The sequence below is a fragment of the Etheostoma spectabile genome, chromosome 23 (assembly GCF_008692095.1).
Source record: "Etheostoma spectabile isolate EspeVRDwgs_2016 chromosome 23, UIUC_Espe_1.0, whole genome shotgun sequence".
NCBI classification, from domain to species: Eukaryota; Metazoa; Chordata; class Actinopteri; order Perciformes; family Percidae; genus Etheostoma; species Etheostoma spectabile.
Window position 1 is genome coordinate 9408374 of NC_045755.1, and position 9118 is coordinate 9417491.

At 45.6% G+C, this 9118-nt stretch overlaps 1 protein-coding gene, 2 long non-coding RNA genes and 1 pseudogene across 18 annotated transcripts in view; 2 read left to right on the top strand and 2 right to left on the bottom strand.

The window, feature by feature from the left end:
- The window catches only part of nrcama (neuronal cell adhesion molecule a), a 1100153-nt gene that overhangs the window by 1032729 nt on the left and 58306 nt on the right, over positions 1-9118 (top strand). The window lies entirely within an intron of this gene.
- Positions 1-9118, top strand: part of LOC116673022 (E3 ubiquitin-protein ligase Mdm2-like) — a 26356-nt pseudogene that overhangs the window by 15214 nt on the left and 2024 nt on the right.
- LOC116673024 (uncharacterized) overlaps positions 1-9118 on the bottom strand; it is an 11913-nt gene that overhangs the window by 2334 nt on the left and 461 nt on the right. Inside the window, exons 4-5 of one of the 2 annotated variants that reach the window (XR_004327712.1) lie at positions 9035-9096; positions 8919-9001 (exon numbers count right to left, since the gene is read on the bottom strand). The exons of the other annotated variant lie outside the window; for it this stretch is intronic. This is a non-coding gene — a long non-coding RNA (uncharacterized LOC116673024). The remainder of the gene's footprint in view (positions 1-8918; positions 9002-9034; positions 9097-9118) is intronic. 2 annotated transcript variants of the gene reach the window in all.
- On the bottom strand, positions 7208-8634 carry LOC116673025 (uncharacterized). Its single transcript, XR_004327713.1, has 3 exons — positions 8516-8634; positions 8399-8464; positions 7208-7253 (listed from the first exon to the last, which is right to left on the bottom strand). It is a non-coding gene; the product is annotated as an uncharacterized LOC116673025 (long non-coding RNA).

A 9118-nucleotide genomic window follows, 5' to 3' on the forward strand; every position in this document is an offset into this window, starting at 1 on the left:
CGTAAAAGTAAAAGTACTTGACGAAAAAAATACTCAAGTAGTGGTAACTGTTGAGTAACGTCTGATTTATTTCGAACAACAAGCATCAATCAGACCGACAAAGATAAAAAATAATTATTTTAGGCAAATTATAGTCATCCAACAATAAAATAAATTATTAATACAAAATGCTTGATTGAGAGAGTTGTCACATCAAATTTGGATGGGATACGATGGTAAAACATACTGTTGTGACCTAAAAGACAAAACATACACCTTCCACAGCAAAACTAAAACCATACGCTACGCTCCTCAGGTTAGATGTTGAGTTGTGGAACGTGACCATGTCGTTTGTTTTGGTAGACAGAACCAACGCATACGTAGATGCTGTTTCTTTGCTTGTAAGAGTTGTAAGACTAACCTGTCACATTATTAAACGGCTATGGTCCCGCTGCTGAAACGAGTTTGCCACCCCCCCCCCACCCCCCCCCCTCGGGACTGCACAACGAAGTGGGATGGTTAGAATAGTCACGTTCAGCGAAGACTCTCTCTCGCTCTGTTCAAAAAAAAACAAAGGAGACGTAAGCGCGGGTACAAACAATGACGCGTAGGAAACGAGTAACGAGGTCATGGGCCATGTAAGCGGCGAAGAGTACAGTTTATTTTTGCACTCATCTACGCCCGTAAAAGGAAAAGTATAGTGATTTAAAAACACTCTAGTTAAATCACTATACTTTTACTTTTACTTGAGTAGATTAGTGAAAAATAAACTGTACTTTACTCGCTAAATTAGGCTCCATGAGCTAGTTCTCGTTTAATAGCCGTCATGTTTTTACCCCCGCGTACGTTCATTTTGTTTTATTTGACAGAGAGGAGAGAGTCTTCCGCTGAACGTGACTATGCTAACCAATCACAGGCTTTGTGCAGTCACGTGGCCCATACTGTTTCAGCAGCGGGACCATAGACCGTTAAGATGGACAAGGTTAGCTTTACACTCGTAGCAAAGCAAGAAAAAAGCAGCTACGGTTTGCGGTGTGTTCAGGGTCTACCAAAACAAACGGACATGTCAGCGTTCAACAAACTCAAATCTAACATGAGGAGACCGTAGCGGTGGTTTAGTTTTTTGCTGTGGAGAGGTGGATGTTTGTCTTTAGGTCCACATACAGTAGTTTTACACATGCAGTATCATCCAAATTTGATGTGACCGTCACACGTAAGCTATTTGTAATTATAATTTATTTTATGTGGAGAACTATAAATGCCTAAAGATAATTAGTTTTTTATCTTTGTCGGCTCGGTTGATTGCTGTGTGTAAGAAATAAACAGACGTTACTCAACAGTTAACATACTGAGTAGTTTTTTCGGCAAGTACTTTTTACTTTTACTCAAGTAATATTTGGGACTATCTTTTACTTTACTTGAGTCATATTATCTGAAGTAACCGTACTTTATTGAGTACAATTTTGGCTACTTTACCCCTCTGGCTGGAGACACAGGTTCTGTCATCAACACATAAGACAGCTGAGACACCCAGTCTGTCCTCACCTACCTCAGCTGAGATACCCAGTCTGTCCTCACCCTCGGACGGTCCTCACCTACATCAGCTGAGACACCCAGTCTGTCCTCACCCTCGGACTGTCCACACCTACCTCAGCTGAGACACCCAGTCTGTCCTCACGAGGAAGAGTTGATGATGGTAATCGGTTATTAGATTCATCGTCCGTTTTTGTTCTATTCTGAAATGACAACCGACAGTTCCTAAGGGAATTTTCTATTAGTATTGAGCATTTTATTTATACTTTACACATTAAAAACCAAACCCATTTATAAGATGACCCTTTAATACTCCCCAGAGTAAATTCAGGTGTTTCTTGCTCACAAAGAACGGAATAAGTACAGATAAAGAGAAAATAAAAATAAATATACAGAGCAGTTGATTTTTAAGTACATCAAGCAGCACATAGATACTTAACGTTTGTGATGTTGTACATTATGTAATAAAACAGTATATAGTAAAATAATAGAATATATCTGTGTGATGCAGGCTTTGCCGAGGTATACAAGTATTTGCATGTTTCAGAGTTCTGTTTGCTATGATCACCAGAACCTTGTGGCTGTGAAGAACCAAGGTAGGACTGCTCTTCTTTCTCTTTGCTTCGAATCAAATGTCCGGACTTCACCCTTTTCTGACTTATTTAGGGCGAGTGCTATCCAGATCTACCCTTCATTCAGTCCATATGAGTGCTAGGCTCGCGCGTGGTAGTCGGTGTCTCTCGATTCACTTTGCTCGCCCAGCACCCCACCGTCATTTTGCCTTTTACTGTATAGAAGAGAACCAATTTGTTCATTAGTTCAGCACCTGTGAAGTGTCAGTGTAGCAGGAGTCAGTTCCACGCATCACCCGACGAGACAGGGCGGAGGTTGGTGTAAATTGAAAAGCAAAAGTGCAGAGTCGACATATTGTTTAAAATGGATTATCATGGTTTCTCTCACAATTCACTGCGCTTTTGCAAAGAAGACCACAGACTAGATCTCGAGCCAACTGGGGCTCCTTGTCTGAATACATTAAGCAATAAATTAATATAGTTAATCTAATGAAACTACCAGACTTACAACTTAATCATCATGAACCGAGAAGAAGTCTTAAGTCCTTTGTCATCTTATTTTTGTCCCCACGTGGCCTAGCCACTCCAACTTGACGTAATGATGAACATGTCACTGTACATGTGTCTTAAGGGTGCACATTTGGTTTCATTCCTTTTCTTTCCTCTCTTTTTCTTTCAGCTCCTCATCCGTTTTCTCCCCATTGTATATATTTTTAAACCTGGTGATGGTGAACATTGGAAGATTTTCCTCATTTCCGTTGCATTATGGTTGGTCACCCTCACCTCACATTTCTACTGTCTTAGCTCCCCCTCTTCTCTTTTTTCAGCTCCTTATCATTTGCTGCTCGACAACTACACGTGTCTTCTTGCTCTCGCTCAGATTCACCGCCAAGCTTGAGTGAAGCACCAGCGACGCCAGACAGACGGAGGACAAGGGTAAGACACAGTCTCATAACACGCTGGGAACCTTGACAGTGTGTTGACGTAATGAAAAGTAGTTTGGGTGCTTAGAAATGCTTGTGGTATTTGACGACAACCGAAGTCGGAAACAGCCGCAAAATGATGGGATCCTGGTAGTCTGTCATTTGTCCGCCTGAAAGAAGTGAAAAAAAACACACAACCTGTATCTGTGTGTACAAAAATATTACAATATTGAAAACATGACTACAAAATGAAGACTGAAATTTTGTTGTGCTTTGAGAGGCGGATTCAGAAAGTCGGCTCTTCTCGCCAGACGGAGGGACGGCGGCGGCGGAGTGGGAGGAGCAGCTGCAGGCGTGCCCAGGTGATGTCTCCTCTGAGTGCACCCACCCATTAACCAGTGCTTCTCAATTATTTTCTGTGTGCGCCCCCCCTAGCAAGAGAAAACTATGCGGCCCCCCCACTCCCCACCGTGACTATCCATCTCTGCATAACGTTTTGGCAATATTCAGCACGTTGTCACTGAAAAACTCTAGCGCTTATCGGCGTGATGGGGTGTAACGTATTTAAGTGACGCCAAATTTATTTGGCTTCATGCTGTCCGCTGCAGCATTTTTAGACACAGCAAACACAGCAGCACGCACCCACACACACACACCACAGACCACACACCGGTCTTTCCTCTTCCTCCAACTCTAGTCACAGTGAAGCCAAGCGCTAAACACGCTTTTTCGTATTCCTTGTCTTAGCTTTCCTGACTTTTTTCTCATTATCTTTGTCTCCTCCGTTGTTCTCTTTCATCCCTGTTACAACGTTTCCATGTCGGGGGTTGTTACGTTGAATAACGGAGGCTACAGCCAGAACGCAGCCGGAGCTTTCTGTTGACTCAACCACCGCTAACCGAGGCAGACCTGTTGTCTTGTAAGTCGTAAAACGTTGCTCTGTCGCAAACTTGACAGAATAACTGTAGTGGATGCGCATTACACTTTATACTAGTACGGCCAAAAAAAAAGGCCTGTTCCCCAGGGTCACACCGCGCCCCCCCAGGTAACGTCACCACGCCCCCTTTGGGGGCGCGCCCACTATTTGAGAAGCACTGGCATTAGACCCATCAAGTTTCACAAACTAACCTGCGATACTAAACCCCCCCCCCCCCCCCCCCGATCCTCCTCAGGCCCTCCGAAAGTTAGCGGGGGATGAGATATTCGGAGGAGGAAGAGAGGAGGGAGATAGGAGAAGTGTCTGACAGCTACTCCCTGACCTTTGATGACAGTCTGTCGGTGCGTGATTGGTGGACTGGAAAGTGTACGGGACAGACACAGCAGCCAATCATCCGACTCCCACAGCACTGTGAGTATCTCTCTCTCTCCCTGACTCACTCACTCACTCACTCACACTCACAAACACACACACCACACACCACTTCTTTTGTTAAGGCGCAAAGATTAATGATTAGTTGTCAATTATGAAATAATCGTAACTATTTTGACAGTTTGATCGTTGAGTAATCTGTTAAAAAATTTCCATCTTTTAACAATGGGAATTTTTTCTATTTCTACTCTCATCTGTGACACTAACTAATATCTTTTGAGTTGTTGACAAAACGAGACTTTGGGACGTCATATTGGGCTTTTTTAAACCATATCCTGACATTTCATAAACCAAACAATTAATTGAGAAATGACAATGAAAACCACAGGCTCGTTGCAGCCCTATTTTGTTGATGTAGTATTGTTGTTTGGGTTCATAAGTGGTGTGTGTGTGTCTCTCTCTCCTCTCTCTCTCTCTACTCTCTCTCTAGTCGTGAGGTCAGAGTGTCACGGTCGCAGGACGTCGACAGCGATAACTTCAGTGTTGAATTTGAGGTGGAGTCCATCGACTCTGACGACTACAACGAAGAACGCGTCTCTGTCTGCAGACGACCAGGTAAACACCTCTGATCCCTAATACGGATGAAATGGTATAAATGTAACCTCACGCTACAGTGATCAATATATCACGTTTTCGGATTATCGCGTTATTTTTAGTGGTTCAATATGTCCATAAAGCACTGATAGCCGAAACACGCTGAAATTATATTATCAAAAAATATGGCAATGGGCTTGTAAAAATATTACAACCCCCACATGAAGTAAACTATGAAGTTGGATGTGGATCTAAATATCAGCAACTAATAATTCACTTTCTGAACTTTATTTACCAAGCAGATAGATAAACAATACTAAATTACATTATTTCTCTGTATATTAACATGTAAACATCACATGTGGCTCCTGGTGTGTTTACTGGCGATTGCACGTCTCTAGCAAACCCGACTGAGTATCAACACATGGCTGCATCATAAGTAATTACCACTCTGCACATCTTTCACAATCTATCAGCAATAGAAACACAGAAACAGCAGTAAAGCTACAGAATGATTTCTAATAGTGAGCGCAGTGCGCCTGCAGCTGGAGGATTAACACAGGCTTTCCTCAACGTGGTATACAGCGATATAAGATATTAAATAAAAGGATAACTGTTACCGTCAACATTTCTACCGTTACATCCCCAAAGAATAGGTCTGGTGACGTACCGAATCTTTCATTGTCAACAAATCGATGAAAAGACCACGCCAACAATAAAGAATTCACTAACAAGTATCGTCTGTCTAGGTATCGAGGTCACCATATTGAAGAGGACTCCTTCGATGAAGACACAGAGATCACTGAAGCTGTGAGTACACACACGCACACACACATACTGCAGGTCTAAGTTTCTTCTTCACCCACCAAGCGTCTACCGTGTTCCCCACACCCCCCCTACTGCAGTCTACTGTGTTGTTTCCTCTCTCCACACACACACCCACACACACACACGCAGGTCTACCTGTGTGGTTCCCCCCACACACACCACACCCCACCCACACACAACCGCGTCTAACTGTTGTGTTCCTCTCTTCTCTCTCCTCACACACACACACACACACACACACACCCACACGCACACACACACACACAACACCACACACACACAACCCACAACCCCAGTTACTGTGTGTCTCTGAGCCCCACACACAAACACACACACAACGCAGGTCTAACTGTGTGTGTGTTTCCGCTCACACACACACACACACACACACGACAGTCTACCGTGTGAGGTGATGGTGCTGTGTCTGGTCTACCTATGGTTCCAGTATGTCCCACACACACACCACACACCCACACACACACAACCGCAGGTCTAACTGTGTGTGTTCCCTTCTCTCACACACCCACACACACCCACCACACACACACACACAAACACACACCACAACACACACACCCACACACACACACACACCACCCACACACACACACACACCACCGCAGGTCCTACCTGTGTGGGTCCCTCTCTCAGGACTACTGGCGCTGTCGAAGTGTACGAGGTGAACCCACCTCTCCCAGAAACTGTCTTCGCTGCTGGGCCCTGCGCCGGATTGCTGTCGGAGGTGTCCGCCTCCTCCATGCCGAAAGTCCCTACCTCCAAAGCCAACCGACCAATCAGCAGCCAAAGAACTCAGTAGGGGAGGGGACACTGCTCTGGGGGGGGACACAAACTATAATGTGAAAACTGTACACACCTAATACACAGATTGATATTCACAACAACAAGTATTAAAAGTATTTTTTTTAAATTTGTCCATAAAATGTCTACATTTTGAGATGCTTAGAGAAATTACATTGTAAAATGTCTTCTCTCCAAACTACTACGATGATGTTTGGTTGGTTTGATTGATTGTTGATTGATGATTGATGTTGTCCCCTGAAGGTTCTGATGTCGCAGGACAACGAAGGAGTCGACGTTCCAGACGGGAAAGAGCGAAAACTCCTCTCCTGTCTCAGACCTGTCTGACGCCCCCTCGTCTGCACCCAACTCTCAGGATCCCCTCTCGTCCTCGCAGCCTTCGTCCTCCTCGACGTTCTGGACTCCCGAGTCCCAGCCCTCCTCGTCCTCCTACTCCTCCATACTCCCAGGAGCTCCTGCCGTCTTCCCCACCAGTCCTCCTCCTCCCCCCCCAGCCCCCAGCTGGAGCGCAGCGTGTCGGCCGAGTGGCGCTGCCGGACTCGTGCCTGGACCCCTGTCTCATCCTGTCTCCGGCCGAAGAACGCTGCATTGTCCCGACGAACGGGACACCTGATGTCCTGCTACGTCTGCGCCAGAGCTGAGAAGAGGACAAGCTGTGTCCGTCCTGCAGGCTGCCCATCCAGTCGGTGTCCTCACCTACATCAGCTGAGACCAGAGGTGGGTATACGAGTTACTTTACTCCGTTACATTTACTTGAGTAAGTTTTTGAAAAATTGTACTTCTAGGTAGTTTTAATCACTATACTTTTACTTTTACTTGGAGTAATTAGTGAAAAATAAACTGTACTTCTACTCCGCTACATTAGGCTCCATGAGCTCGTTACTCGTTACTACGGTCATTGTTTTTACCCCCGCGTACGTCTCATTTTGTTTGTTTTTATTTTGACAGAGAGGAGAGATCTTCCGCTGAACGTGACTAGCTTACCAATCACACGTCGTTGTGCAGTCACGTGGCCATACTCGTTTCAGCACGAACCATAGACCGTTAATATGGGACAGGTTAGCTTTACACTCGTAGCAAAGCAAAGAAACAGCAGCTACGTTTTGCGGTGGTCTAGGGTCTACCAAAACAACGGACATGTCAGCGTTCAACAACCAACATCTAACCTGAGGACGTGCGGTGGTTTTAGTTTTTTGCTGTGAGAGGTGGATGTTTGTCTTTTAGGTCACATACAGTATGTTTTACACATGCATATCCATCCAAATTTGATGTGACAAGTCTCTCAGTAAGCTATTTTGTAATTAATATTTATTTTATTGATTGGATGAACTATAATTTGCCTAAAGATAATTATTTTTATCTTTGTCGGTCTGATTGATGCTTGTGTTAAGAAATAAATCAGACGTTACTCAACAGTTACTCACTACTTGAGTGTTTTTCGTCAAGTACTTTTTTACTTTTACTCAGTAATTTTTTGGATGACTACTTTTACTTTACTTGAGTCATATATTCTGAAGTAACAGTACTTTTACTTGAGTACAATTTTTGGCTACTCTACCCACCTCTGGCTGAGACACCCGGTCTGTCCTCAACTACATCAGCTGAGACACCCAGTCTGTCCTCACCTACCTCAGCTGAGACACCCAGTCTGTCCTTACCCTCGGTCTATCCTCACCTACATCAGCTGAGACACCCAGTCTGTCCTTACCCTCGGTCTATCCTCACCTACCTCAGCTGAGACACCCAGTCTATCCTCACCTACCTCAGCTGAGACACCCAGTCTATCCTCACCTACATCAGCTGAGACACCCAGTCTGTCCTTACCCTCGGTCTATCCTCACCTACATCAGCTGAGACACCCAGTCTGTCCTCACCTACCTCAGCTGAGACACCCAGTCTATCCTCACCTACCTCAGCTGAGACACCCAGTCTATCCTCACCTACCTCAGCTGAGACACCCAGTCTGTCCTCACCTACCTCAGCTGAGACACCCAGTCTGTCCTTACCCTCGGTCTATCCTCACCTACCTCAGCTGAGACACCCAGTCTGTCGTCACCCTTGTCTATCCTCACCTACCTCACTGAGACACCCAGTCTGTCCTCATCTACATCAGCTGAGACACCCAGTCTTTCCTCACTCCTCACGAATACCCAGTCTGTCCTCACCTCGGACCCTCACCGTACATCAGCTGTACAAACCCAGTCTGTCCTCACCCTCGACTGTCCACACCACCTCAGCTGATGACACACCCAGTCTGTCCTCACCTACCTCAGCTGAGATACCCAGTCTGTCCTCACCCTCGGGTCCTCACCTACATCAGCTGAGACACCCAGTCTGTCCTCACCCTCGGACTGTCCACACCTACCTCAGCTGAGACACCCAGTCTGTCCTCACCCTCGGTCTATCCTCACCTACCTCAGCTGAGACACCCAGTCTGTCCTCACCTCGTCTATCCTCACCTACCTCAGCTGAGACACCCATCTTCCTCACCTACCTCAGCTGAGACACCCAGTCTGTCCTCACCCCAGTCTGTCCTCACCTACATCAGCTGAGACAGCCCT